The sequence below is a fragment of the Barbus barbus genome, assembly GCF_936440315.1.
Source record: "Barbus barbus genome assembly, chromosome: 36".
NCBI lineage: Eukaryota > Metazoa > Chordata > Actinopteri > Cypriniformes > Cyprinidae > Barbus > Barbus barbus.
This window is the reverse complement of record NC_136714.1, coordinates 17,167,564-17,182,249: the sequence shown is the minus strand read 5'-3', so window position 1 is coordinate 17,182,249 and position 14,686 is coordinate 17,167,564. Positions and strand designations below refer to the sequence as shown.

Below are 14,686 nucleotides of genomic sequence, written 5' to 3'. Positions count from 1 at the left end.
ATATTCAAATCAACATTAGCATAAACTCATCTGGGTTGGGGGGGGGCAGAGATTCATGTATAATCAGGCTGTACTGATCTATTACATGTTCCTCTTAGACACATTCTGATTGTGTTTACAGTTAGTTTCATCATTTCATGTTTGGTAAATACATCAGTTACACAAGGGATGTAGAAAGCATTTAGTCAGCGAGGTAAATCTCCAAACTGACAATACGTTTTGCTGCCAACAAATATTATAGTAGAAAACTTAACTCTCGCAGAAACACTCAGGCGAACCACAGCAGCAGTGATGCGTTATAAAATGTTCTGTTTCTGAAATAAATATAGGCCTAATCTTTACTGAAGGACATTATACTGTAGATTGATACAACAGCTGGCCGCATAACAATGTTCTTCATTTCTCACATCATGCATTCAGAAAATAATTCTGTAATTAAATATACATCAGATGCAAAATCAAAAGTATCAGAAGGTTTATTCAAATGCTACTGTTGAAGGTTTTTTATTGGCCTGTGGCTCCAAGAAAAACCTTTAAAGGGGTCATTGGATGCTCATTTGCATTTAAAGCGGCATGCAAGAAAACAGCTTCAAGAAAATCGCAATATTTCATTTGGCGATACTGTATCGATTCTCAAAAACGGAATATCGATATTAAAAAAAAAAACAAAAAAAAAACCATACAGGATTCATGGCAGTTGTTTCGTTTTGAGTCCATATCCCGAACGCTAGATGGCAGTCTTCATCTCTGAACTTAAACAGTGACAGGAAATACTAGCATCAGGGCACTCCACTAATGTTAGCGTTAATATAGTTCGCTGCCAGTAATGGAGGATGAAACAATTGTTCCAGTTCTCGTTTCGGTGTGCAAAGCTGAAGTGTGGCATCATTTGGGCTTTTCTGGTAATGTCTGGACCGGTGCGAGGGTGCCACCTCGGTTCCGCTGCTTGCCGCGTCCCTTGTTGAAGAGCCTTTGCGCGGGGCGCGGCAGGTGGTAGGGTTGCCGCGCGGCTGCAGCTTTCTCTCATGTTGGGGGCACTTTGTACAGTCGGGGTGGTGCTCGCGACACGGTCTCGGCGATTCCACGCGGAACATAAATACAAACTGAAAAACCTGTGAAATCCAAGTTGAAAAGTGTAGGAAACTTTTTCCTCGTCGAAGCAGAGACCAGGAGACGTTGGGATATTTCAAGCAGAAGTTGCTCTTTATTGAGAACTTGCTGTGCATCGCTGCAGTCATCCAAGTCTGACTATATCTCAGCACAGCAGAGTTTATACCTTTCAAGGGGGAGGGATACACAGAGGTGGAGACAATCTAAACAAAGCATGCAAATGCAGTACAGGAATCGGCCCATTACCAGAATTTCCCCAGCCCTGACCTCATCAGCATAACAGTGTCATTCAAATGCATAGGTGCTAATCCAATCAGCCTTACAGTATTGCCCATACCTTCACATTATCATAGAGACAAAGGCACAGCTGTGCCTGAGCATTCACCTGTAATTTAGGACCCTGCCAAATGGTCAGGAAGTGCATAAAGACAAAAGGTTAATGTCTCAGACACCTGGGCTGCCTGACTTGATCTTCTTAGAATGTCGTCTTTACCTCAAAATGTAAAACACAATGTTTCAGTTTATATACTATTACATTGGAACCTAGATTTATCATTTTATGAATTTGTAATCCAACAAAGGTTCTGAGAATGTTCAACATCTGTATTTATTTTGTTGTTTTACAATTTAGTTTTCTTTAGGAATCCTGCAAGCACTTTACTTTTCATTGATATTAAGTAGATGTAATTTTTTTGTTCAGATCAAAATGTTATGACATTGTATATTACAATTGCAAACTTAAACTGTGAACCTTTAAAGCAGGGTCTAAAATATATATATATGGTCTTTTTTATAAAATACATTTTTACATACATTTAACTAAATAATCCTGCCAGCACTTTATTTTTTCTCCTTTTACTCGTACTGCACAAAGTGGTTCAATAACGTTGAATGTTACAGGGACTGATCATTGCAAATGCAGATCCCAGTGTGTTCGGTTTAAACTATTTTTATTTATTTATTGCTAAGGTTTGCATATGGTGGTGTGCTCTTAATGACAGCTTTACTAAAAATATATCCCATTCCTAAAATAAGAAATATACCAATATATTGCCTTGCTTACAGTATCACAATATATTGTATCGCAACCCCTGTATCGTGATACGTATCGTATCGCCATATTCTTGCCAATACCCAGCCCTATTTCCATTGCACAAAAGGTTCTTTAGATTGTTAAACACAAAGAAAAAAATGGTTCTTTTAAAAACTGTTCACTAAAAGGTTATTTGGAGAACCCAAAACTGCATTCAATCAATCAATAATTTTATTGTCCTCACAGACAACTTTTCACAAAACAACTTTTCTTAAAAATAAAGGTTCTTCATTAGCTTCTCTGGTTCCACATTCATGGAACCTTTACATCACACAAAAGGTTCTTTATAATTGAAAAAGCTACTGTAGATTATTAATGTTTTTCACACAAAGAAAAAATTGTGTGAAGAACAAAAATATTGTTCTACACTCTTAAAAAATAAAAGTTCTTTGTTAGCCTTTGTGGTTCCATGAAGAACCTTTAACATATATGGAACCTTTCTATTGCACAAAAGATTATTTATAGTGTAAACATTTTCTTTAGACTATTAAAATGTTTTTCACATTAAGAAATTTTTTTTTTTTTTGAGGAAGCCAAAAATGATGGCTCCAGGGCATAGCTGCGAAAACCTCCTTTTGGAACATTCATTTTGGAACATTTCAAGGAGTGTGCTTATGTTATAGAATCACTCAAAATGCCATGTAACTGTGGCATGCATTAGAAATTTTATGTCAATTATGAGATTTGCCATGAAAATCGTTTTTTCGATCCACTTCTCAGTCTAAGAAATCAGAAATAAGGTGATGAGGTATAAATGGCGGCTCCTGGTGTGAGTGACAGAGGTGATGTGTTTGGTTTCGTGTGTATAAATAGAGCAGGAGGCAGAGCTCCAGTCTCTCGAGTATTTCAGATAATTGTTATGGATCCGCTTTTCCTGCCCGGCTACCTGACCCTGCCTGTCGAGCCTCCCATCATCTGTCTAGAAATATTGAAGAGTGGTATTCATTTCATTCTTAATCATGGATGGCTAGCTATATTGCACCAGACTACACTACGTCCAGCTTTTTAATTTTTCACCAACCTAACCCCTAATTACTAACGGAAATTCACTTAGAAGCTGAGTTATTCACGTTTCTGTTTATTTGCTCGAGGCGAATTCCTCTCCACTCACTTTCGTTCTGCTAATTTGAATGTTGCTTGCACAAATTACATTGTGAATTAGCCGCTTTGCATCACGGTTGCCAAAAGGCGAGACATGAGGTCTAATGCCGTCCAACCATCTGTAAACACATAGCTACTTTTTCTTCAAACAGCTTCAGAATAAACCTCTAGGTTATCAAGTCTGTCTTGTTGTTACAGCTTATTGATCGTGCATATTAACTTGTCTGGGTCATTTCAGATGTATGATTGGTTATTTATTGCACGTTTCAAAAGAGTGCGGTGCTGTGAAGCTGCTTATCGGCTGCTTAATTTGTTCGAACATCCTGTTTGGTTTTGTTGTTGGATTGAGGCTTTCCAATAAACAGTCTGATGAGTTTAATTTAAAAATTAGAGTTTGTACGATTAAGCCAAGTGTTTTTGTTGTCTATCGCAAGGAGTTTTGAAAACCAGCACAAATTGTAGCTACTAACAATTTATTTTGGACATCCCTTGTTTATTTAGGCTATATCGGTTATGGGAGTCACTTGAACGGTGGCAGAGTTTTTGCGTGGTCACCAGAGGGGTGCTTTGTAAACATTATAGTTCTGAGGAGAGGAATCATTTGGTGTAAACATGTCTCTGCTTTGGTTTTGTGTTGTGGGTCTGCCTAATGATGAAAAAAACCACTCTCAAAACACTGAAATTAAATAACAAAATCATTCCCATCCTGCTGCATGGATATTGAAATATCATCAATAATTTACTAAGTCATTTAAAAGGAGGATGCCTAATCATTACTTGCTGTGTTGTTCAACAACACAAAAGTTTAGAATCAGATTATTATTTATTTTTATTTTTTTTAAATAATGCTTTTATTCAGCAAGGACACATTAAATTGATCAAGAGTGACAGTCAAGGCATTTATGTTTTATAAAGACTTTAATATCCAATAAATGCTGTTCTTTTTAACTTTCTTTTTAACTCTCTAGATTAGGGAATATTTACTTTTAGTTTTATCTCAATAAACTCCTAATTTGCTGCTTATTTATAGTAAATAAGGTGGTTATTTGTAATTAAGTTTAGTTATGGGGTAGAGTTAGGGGATCTAAAATATGATCATTCAGGACAAGGCATTAACGTGTTTTAACAGTACTAATAAACAGCCAATAAATATGCTACTAAAATGCATGCTAATGAGCAACTAGTTATTAGTGTATAGTTTAACATTTATTAAAATTTTTCACAATATTAAAATATTGTTTTTACAGTAAAAAAAAAAAAAAAATCAAATCAATACATTTATCTTAATGTAATACATGAAAGACTATTTGCTCAAGGACCAAAAAGCTAGATTTTCTCAGCAACACCTAATAATGGCATTCATTAGGGCTGTTTCAATGATTGTTATATAATGCATAACAGATTATTAGCTAATGTTCATTCATATAGTAAGGAAATTCATTAGTATTCATTGCTTCATATGTTGTCTTCACAGATTGCTGGTTGAAATGCTGGCTTTCAGAGAACACCAGAGTAGACCGTTTGATTCATGCCTATATTTGACACATAAATAGCACCCATATGAAGCCAGCGCCTCTATGGAATGGCAGATTTTGAGGGACCTTGAGATTGACTTTGAACATGTGGTAAGGCCTCTGCCATCATATGATGTCCTTACAAAGACAAAATGTTCCTTTTAAGTTGCATTAGACACACTTGTACTGTAGCTTTTTGTGAAATGATTAATTTCTACAGTAGTACTGCACACGGCGTTCCACACTGATTCATTTCGTGTTTCTACAAGTAGGTTTTTTCATTTGATTTAATGATTTCATATGAATCATGAGCCATTTTATCGCTATGATAGTTCAGATAGGGAAGCTATTAGCTCAATTTTGTATGTGAATGTCTAATTTTATAATGTATTTGTGAACCACACACTTTAGTTGGGGGTTTTAAGAGTGTCTACGATTTCTGTGGGATAGTCTAAAACTTGATTGAAAAATTTAGACCTGCTTAAGGCTTAAGTGTGGTGTACATTTCTTATGTAGGTTTGTTTCCAAAATTATGAAGCATGAGATTGCAGCTGTTAACTAAATCAGTTTTATTTTGCCATTCTCAAACGTCAAAGTTCACCTCATCCCTGGTAATGTGTTGTAATCAGATGGGAGTAAATTTCTCTATTGTTACAGGCTTGATGAATCCAATTTGCTCAGCTTGTTCGTTTTCAAGAGATTAGTTCATAACACTTCAGAACGGAACAATCAAATAGCCGCTGGCGTATCATCCTCTTGCCATGTTAAACAGAACGCTGTTCATTAAGTTTAGCTTGATTGACTTTCAAGAGGTGCTATTCATTAAACCCGCTTCCCATTATAAAAACGAAGTTATTTTGAATCAATACAAGTTCAATTTGACAGACAAACAGAAACGCTTCTCCTTAAAGAGCGAATCCCACGGTGAGGCGTCTGAACAATGACTCTGACATTTATGTTTGTAATGGAAAGATGTTTGAAGTGAAAGTGCCCTCCAGCACAAAAACAGTGCAAGAAGCACTGTAAATGTTCTTTTGAGATAAAGACCTGAATCGGTAAGCTAGTGGACTGCTGCATGGCTTCAGAAAGATCCCTTTTAACTTTTATTTCTCGCATGCTTTCAGAACGTCTTTCTCAGGGACTACCTCTGCGCTTTTATATTGCTCACTATTGTGGGTTCTTTATTCTTTTTTTTTCTGTGTGTGTTCCTTTCCATCTAATATGTTGGTCATATTACTCTGAGAAATATAGAGTCTAAAATGGAAAATGTCAAGGGGAATAAAAAGTCACTGAGGGCCTAGGATGGTGTTTTCTGAGGGAAGCAGTGCTGGAACTAGGGGGGAAAGAAGTATAGAAGTAAGTTTGTTGATGCAAACTTCAAGTGTGGCATTTCCATAAATGGTAAATTATTTAGCTAAATTTTGTTTATCATATTTTTCTTCTCTGGAACAACTAATATATATTTTTTACCCCAGTGTAGTCACTTTACAAGCCTAATAGTGCTTTGAATATCTATTTAGACTTTCATCATACCAAATAGAAAAAGAATGAAAAATATTTTGCCTTTGAAATCTTCTGCAGAATTACATTCATGGTCTGCTTTAAAGTTAATGTTTTTCAAGTGAGTGGGAGAAGATTTGTCTTATAGCAGCACACCCATGCCCTAGACGATATTTGAAAACCCACCGTAAACATAACTGGGAAACCCTTGTGTGTCATTTTAAATATTTTAGGACTAAGGAAGGAGTAGGATATTTGCCAGCCAAACAAGGTCTTTTTACTTGTTTACTTTCTTAATCCAATACAAAAAATAATTAATTTGATATTCTTCCACCCCCCAGATGAGTTTAAACCAACCAATAACACATATTTTTCAGTCTAATTTCAGACCGCAGAGATTTTGTTCATCACGTGTGTTACCCTAGGTGAATATGTGGGTATGCATACATTTAAATAAATTAGCATTGTTAAGCTATGACAGATCCAACTGTTGTCTCTTTTTATTGTATAATAATGCCCCTCCTGTGTAGATTTATCTGTAAAAAATAAAAATAAAGCACTAATTTTTCAGCCATCCTCATACGCAGTCTTTCTTTACAGTCTATTGGATTACACAGAATCAGTTGTGTAAATAGAGTTGGTTTTAATCTTGCGCGCACCGAAACTAATGCTTCTGACCTTCAGCACCAAGAAAGTGAGGTTAAATCGCATTATAGCAAGTTTAATGAAGTGCGGATAGTCTCAGATCTGTTGGGTTATTGACGCGTCTGTGTGCTCCATCGGGCTGACTGCATTCTCTCTAGAATCTGGTAATTCTGACTGCTCTCCCCCTCTGCAAACCATGCAGTGCTTTATAGATTAGTTCAGTTATTTAAAGATTTAGTGAGACAGTTGTTGATCATTTTCATTTGGAAATATTATATTAATTCAAATAAATTACATCAAGGAACCATTGTTTTTGCCTAACCTTAGGTTTACTGTAAGAAGCTTCAGTTCACTAAAGTGAAGTATTATGTGATTGTTATTATTATTAATATTTTGAATCCTTTCGGAATATAGTGTATAAAGTTTTGGGATAAGTAAGACTGTTTTATTGTTTTTGAAAGAATTCTCTTATGCTCACTAGGCATTATTTTAGTTGATCAAACAAAGCAAAATTGTGAAATATTTACAAAATAAAATAACTTTTTTATATTTTAATATATTTAAAAATGTAATTTATTCCTGTGATGGCAAAGCGGAATTTTCTGCATCATTACTCCAGTCTTCAGTGTCACGTGATACTTTTAATATGCTTTTTTCAGGATTTTACTCATCTTTAATGTTCACGGGAAACAGCATTTATTTGAAATAAAACCCTTTTGTCTTTACGGTCTTATTTTTGATCAATTTAAATTAATATTTAATTTGTTTAAAAAACAAATAACTGACCTTAAACTTTTGAATGGTATTGTAGACAGACTTTATCAACATTTTTTGGGGTAAAAATAATATAGATAGGAAAGTGAAGTGTATATCTTGGGTTCTGAGGTCTTTCAGTTGATTTCATTTTTTACTTTTACCAGTTAATTGAAGTGGTCCTGTGGTGTAAAAAATACAGTTTCAAAAGTACAACTAATTCATGTAAGCATTCAAATAATACGAGTCCATAAAGGCTGCATGATATAATTACAAAATGATGTTGTATATCATGTCTCACTGCAGTATTTGTCAACTTCGCAGAAGTATTTCATGTCAATTCCCCTCCCTGTACAACAGAGGGATCGATGCACTGTCACATAATTATCCGTCCACCTATCTCACAGCAGACAGCTTGACTGCTCATTACTCAGTATCCGGAGTATGAATGCAGAACACAATAAAGCAGAAAGAAGCCTAGTTCTGCACCACTGCTTTACTTTGCTGAACCTTTGAGAACCTTCTGGTTCTATGCATGATGTCTTGACGTCCAGCTTGGTCTCCACTTGGAGTGGACAGATGGCTGGACCTGATGGTTGGTTTGAACTGCTGCTTGGCATCTCATAAACAACCTCAACCATTTTTACAGCTTGTCAGGACATCATCTTTGTTCCACTGCTCTGCTAATGATCACCAGGTAGGGCTGGGTGAGATGACGGCGGTGCATTGCAATCACAGAAATGTCCCAACCAATACTTTGACCGCTCATTCAGCTGCTGTTTTCAACTCAAGTGTTATATAATGCGAGGCTGTTTTTGTACTGATGCCAGACTTATTATTCATTTGTTGTGAATAATCATACCTTTTGGTTTGCCTCCAAGTTCCAAAATAATCAAATTGAGATGCAGTACCAGAAATGAGCATTACCACACGATTATGTAATATATATTAAATTTTTTGGGTTGAATTTCCAGCAGAATAACTATATTGTGTTTTGTATGCTGTTTTGGTCGTGCTGCCCAATCTTACCACTAGGTTTAGTGAGAAAGTACAGACAAAAAGTTTGTGAGAAGATCTATGTGAGGTATTTCTATGCTTTTTGAGAGAGAGCAGAACAAATTCTTTTGTTGATTTTCACACCGATGTGCTTTCAACTCCATCCAGCTCTCTTCAATTTCGGTTCTAAAATCCAAGATAAATCCTGTTTGATTGTTTTTCTTTTTGATATTTCCAGGCTTGCTTTTTTATGCTTTGAATTTTAGGGCTTCTCTTTCGCCTGAGTTCGCTGTCATGTTATTATGAACATATTTTTCCCAAAGTGAATTGAACATTTCTCAGGCTGTTTTAAGAGCCCTATGATATGTTGCAACACAAAAAATCTGTAGTGCAAATATCTTGAAAAGCTCTCAGCACCAGAGTAAAGAGGGGTTGTTTGCTTAATCTATTCAGCATAATATCCTGTCTCTCCCCCGCCAGGATTTAAGCAGGAAAATAAAACTGGCTGCAGTTTTATTTATAAGATTTACTTTTTCATTGCAGGCAGGCAGTCTCTTCCCAGTCAATTAGATCTAGCAATTGATCCATAGTTTGTGCCCTGCTGGGTGGGTCATATAATCCCTTTTATCCTCTGTGTACGTCTGCGGCAAATACCTTTCAGGTTGTTTCGTTATATTATGGATTGTAAATCGTGAACCTCTAGGCCAAGTTGTAACCTTTGACCTGTGTGGAGCACAGAATCTGAAGTTCACGACATTTTGTGTTTGAATGGTATATAATTTCATAGTTCACCCAAAAATGAAAATTCTGTCATTTACTCACTTTCAAGTTGTTTAAAATCAGAATTTTAGTTTCTTAAAGAATATTTTGAAAAATATTGCTAACATCTGAAGAGTTCATTTGCAAAAACTGATAAACGCCACTTTAAAAAAACAAAAAGATTGGCGTGCATTATTCTCCACATATAGTGCGATCTGAACCCTAAACACGTTTTGTCAAAAAAGCTGGTATTGTCCACTTTCAAGGCATCGTGAGTTCACGTTTTACAGTAGAAGCCGACAAGCGCCCTTGTTGTTTTTGAACAGAAGCCGATAAGTCCATTTTAGTGAATCAGCGTGCTTTATTCAGGTCAGGTGACAAGGCTACTTTCACTTTGAAAAGATGCACTAGCTGAGAGGAGTTTCGTCAAATATGACTAAAAGTGATCGAGGATGGATAATTTCAACGAACTTGATGAACCTGTGATATCTTCTTCAGGGCAAAAAATAAAAATAAAAGCTGAAACCTTTTCAATGAGCCTTGCAAAAGCAGCGTGTTACAATGGTTGAGGGAAAAGCTCTGTGTATTCATAAATCATATCCATGATCCATATCCATACATTATCAATGTAATCATATCCATACAGTTTATGATCACAACAACAACATCAGGCATCTACATTAATTGTCATCTGAGGAGATTGCAAAGATTAAACGAGTGTTTTTTAAGCTCTAAAACGTGAAATGTGGTGTTTTTAGTCTGCTTTTGCTATAAAACAAACTTTTTATATGTAAAAAAACATGCTTTCAATGAATTTTATTTTTGTAAATTACCTGTATTTGTTTAAGTTATTATTGCTTAATCAAAACAACCCAACTGCAGTTTGATTGAAATTACTTGGAATGCGCAGTAAAAAAAACTTGATTTCTGAGAAAAAATAAAAATGGAGTTATCGGTTTTTGCAAATGAACTCTTAATTTTCTGGCCCCAGTGACTTCCATAGTATTTTTTTTCCTACTATCAAAGTTAGCGGGGCCCAGCAACTGTTTGGTTACCCACATTTTTCTAAATATCTTAATACAGGTTTGGGACAACATGAGAGTGATTTAAATAATAACAGAATTAAAATTTTTGGGTGAACTATGCCTTTAATTACAAGTGGCAGCATGTTTAGTCATATTAGTCTGCTGTCACTTTAAGATACATCTAATACTGGCACACAGAGTTTTTCTCTCAACTGTTTACTTTCCCTTTAGACAACAAACTGTGTTTATTCACCTTATTTTTCATGTAAACGTGGACGCCGCCATTTTCGAACTATGTGTCAGATTTCCGGTAAAGCACTTCCGCTAATATTAGTTGTATTGTGATTACGTAGTTTTGCGTCGACTGTGTAGATTTTACAGGCTAGTTAACTTTTAATATGGACTACAGAAAGACTGGCGTACTTTGCGCAGTTAGGGGGTGTCATAATAGCTGGTTCAAAGGTAAAAAATACCTGCAAGACATTTGTTTTGATCATAATCCACGCACAAGAGCTGAATGTGGATGTGGGGCACCCTATGATTTGCACGCACCTCCGAAGGGTGAAGAAGCTATTTTCAAGACCTTATATAACTTTTTTCTCTCTGTATATGCACACACACAAACACAAATCATAATGTCAAGATGCAATTTATTTTGATTCCCCCCCAACATACACTGAAAATGATACAGTTTAGCAGTGCTAGGTAAATAAACACCTCGTCACTTTTTCAAAACTCATGGAACAAAAGGAAACATATTTACATACACATACTTAACACATATTTAAGTTATTTTATAACTTATTTTGGGTGCTATTAATCCGACCTAATGCTGCACAGCACAGTAATCAGTTTACGGATAAGGACCAAAAAATTTAATTACTAATTTAAAACTATCAACAAGTGCTTTCACAGATGAAAGAGATAAAACATGTCATCATTTACTTACATCATTCCAATACTTTGAATACTTTCCTCAGTGGAACAAAAAAGGAGACATTATTCAGAATGTTAGCCACAGTCACCATTCACTTCACCATTCACTTTCATTGCATATTTTGTCCATGAAATGAATGGTGAATGAAGCTAACATTCTGAATGCACATTTGCGCCACTTTGACTTGCATTCACGTCTGCTTTTAAAAACACGAAATCGCTGTCTATTTCATGTACCAGCACTCGACTGACTTTTCCGCTGTGCAGGTAACGTAGATACTGATATGCCTCCGTGCTTTTATAATTCCGCATCGAAGACCCGTCTACTCCGAGCGACAACACAAAAAAATTTAAAATGTCCTCATAAGTTATGGCAGGCCACTTTTTCATTTCATCCTCCCACTGTGTTATACACCGCGGGTGTGGTAAATATTTACCATCACGGCGTTTAACAGTGTTCTCCCCACATCGCTCCTTACCTACAAGGTAGTGAAACGGAAGTCTAACACATTATAAGGAAGTACGTCATCGTATTTACTTCCGCGTTGCAAAATAAGGTGAATATGTAAACCTTGTGTGTTTTTAACAGTATTAGCGCAATCAGATGCAAAAGATAGCTTAGTAATCGAAAAGATAGATAGTCTAGTAATCGAACGCTGTTTGACAGGCTTTTTAGTGGTGTACTTGCTCAGAAAAAGGTATCTACATGTTTAGATAAAGTGTATGTCATAACAGCACGTGAATGACAGGTTTAACCGACAAGCCTTTAAAGCACATGCAAATAATGTACTTTTGAGATTGTGAAGTAAAGTGTCCCATGATATAATTATTAATAATTATTATATTTTTACCTATGTATTTTTTTATCTTTTAAATATTATATATATTTTGCTTATTTATTAGTTGTCATTTATTTCAAGATTTAATGATATGTCTGTTTTATTTAAAGTTGTATTCACTACTCTCTCATGAGAGTTATTCATTCATAAATTTAACTACAAAGGTCATAGTGTAGATTCAGTTGTGGCCTGTTGCCTAGGAGTATTTTATTATGTTTCATCAGGAAAATTAATTCACCTTCACACAGACTGTTGTAACTGAAAGTCATAAATATCATTGCAGGGCTCGCAAAATCGCTAGCCCGACGTCCCGGAGCTATTGTGTTTTCCAGTCGGGCTACCAAAATGTATCACTCCCTGCCCGACGAGCTACCTTAAATACAGGGCTCCCACGCAGGGTTCCCTCTAAGCTGAGCGCGCGCGCAACCGCGCTCTTCTTCCACCGCGGACGCGCAGAAGAAATAATGTGCCTCGCGCACACAAAAATGAGTTGGGAAGCCTTGATTGAATGCCGCCAGTAAAAGGGAAAGAATAGAAATGCTCGGGCAAACCGCTATAGAGTTGATGTCACGACAGAGTTAGAGCCGGTGAATGCGGTTTACAGGTTTCATAGAAAGAGAACGATGTGCACCAAATGAGTCGCTGTAGAAACTGAATACTTCAATGGTTGCGGTGCGCTCAACACGAGACAACGCATACGCAATGTCTTGTGAAATAAAACGTCCTCATGTATTAAAGAAGAGTGGCTTGATTAAGTGCTGGAAATAGTGGAGGATGGGCAAAGAACGGTAACAAAACTCTGAAACATGTACAGTCACACACAAGAGTATTGTACAAACTGTACTTCAAAAGATGTTTAGACAGCTATAGAATAATTCATGTGTTCACTTTTTTCCTTCTTTCTAATATGCTGATTTATTATCAATGTTGAAACTGTTGTGCTGCTTAATATTTTTTTGGAACGTGTTTCTTTTTTCTTTGATTTAATAAAAAGTTTAAAAGAACAGCATTTATTCAAAATAGAAATATTTTCTAACAATAGAAGTCTTTACTATCAATTTTATCCATTTAACACATCCTTGCTGAATAAAGTTTATTGAACTTTCTTTAAACTTTTTTAAAGTATCTTTAAAAAAGAAAGAAATTTCTGACCCCAAACTTTTGAATAGTTTATATTGTAGCATAAAATCTCTATTTTGACTAAACACTGTTCTTTTTAACTTTTATTTTTTTTAAATATCACAGGTCCCAAAAAATACAGTATAAAATTAAAATAAAATAAAAAGCAGTACAACTGTTTCCAACATTGATTAAAAATCTGCATATTAGAATGATTTCTGAAGGATCATGTGACTCTGAAAATACTGCTTTTCTTCACAGGAATTAATTACATTTTAAAGTATATTAAAATAGAAAACATTTATTTTAAATTGCAATAATATTTCACAATATTATTTTGTGAAATAATATTTAGTATTTTTTATCAAATAGATACAGCCTTGATGAGCATAAGAAACTTCTTTAAAAAAAATTATTGATCCAAACTTTTGAACTGCAGTGTATTGTACAGTAAAAATGTTTTATCAGGTAACCTAAAATCTACATCATTTAGTTACATCAAGGGTCAAATCAAATATAAATAACACAAAGTTAAAAGTTACACACTTTTTTGTGTGCATGCTGTACAGGTCTGGTATAAAGAATGCTTTTGCTCAGGTGCCCGAAATGTCCGCCCAATAGAGACAAGTTTTGCTCAGCAAGACAAATTAGAGGGAACATTGCTCCCACGGGTCCTTAAATTTGATTAAATTGAAGAGTTTTTAAGGCCTTATACCATTTACCATATTTAAAACTGTCTAATAAATAATTTTTCAAATTGCCTTAAATAGATTTTTAAGAATTCTGCAGATACCTTGTAAATAGTCAAATAAAACTCTTTCCTTGATATTCGTTGATATTTGTGTATTGAAAATGTTTTTGATTGACATTTATGGACTTTATTTGATTTGGGATAGTTAAATTCATTTTCGGACTACCAAAATCTGAAGAGTACCTGCCCGAAGGGCTACCAGGGATTTAGAAATTTTGCGAGCCCTGCATTGATTTCCGAAAGCAGGCAGGAACCGTTCTGAATCATTTGAAATGGTTTTGGGACCCTAAGCACTGGTGACTTGACCCGTATTTGAGGGAGTTCCTTCAGCTGAACCTTTTGTAACTTGGGAATTTGGTGTGTGTCCTAGACTTAGACATATCTCATTGATCTGGGACCATTTTTACCCAGGAGCTCAAGGACCAGAGCGAGATCTTTTACAGCCCACCTGTGGAGCTTCAGATCAAGGGAGTCTGTTTATCTCTGAATAATTAATGTTCTCCTGAATTATCCACTCCTGTCTGCAGTGTACAGAGCACCCAGAA

At 35.6% G+C, this 14,686-nt stretch overlaps 1 protein-coding gene across 1 annotated transcript in view; it reads left to right on the top strand.

The window, feature by feature from the left end:
- LOC306855852 (poly [ADP-ribose] polymerase tankyrase-1) overlaps window positions 1-14,686 on the top strand; it is a 125,625-nt gene that overhangs the window by 13,754 nt on the left and 97,185 nt on the right. The gene's annotated exons all lie outside the window — the stretch shown is intronic.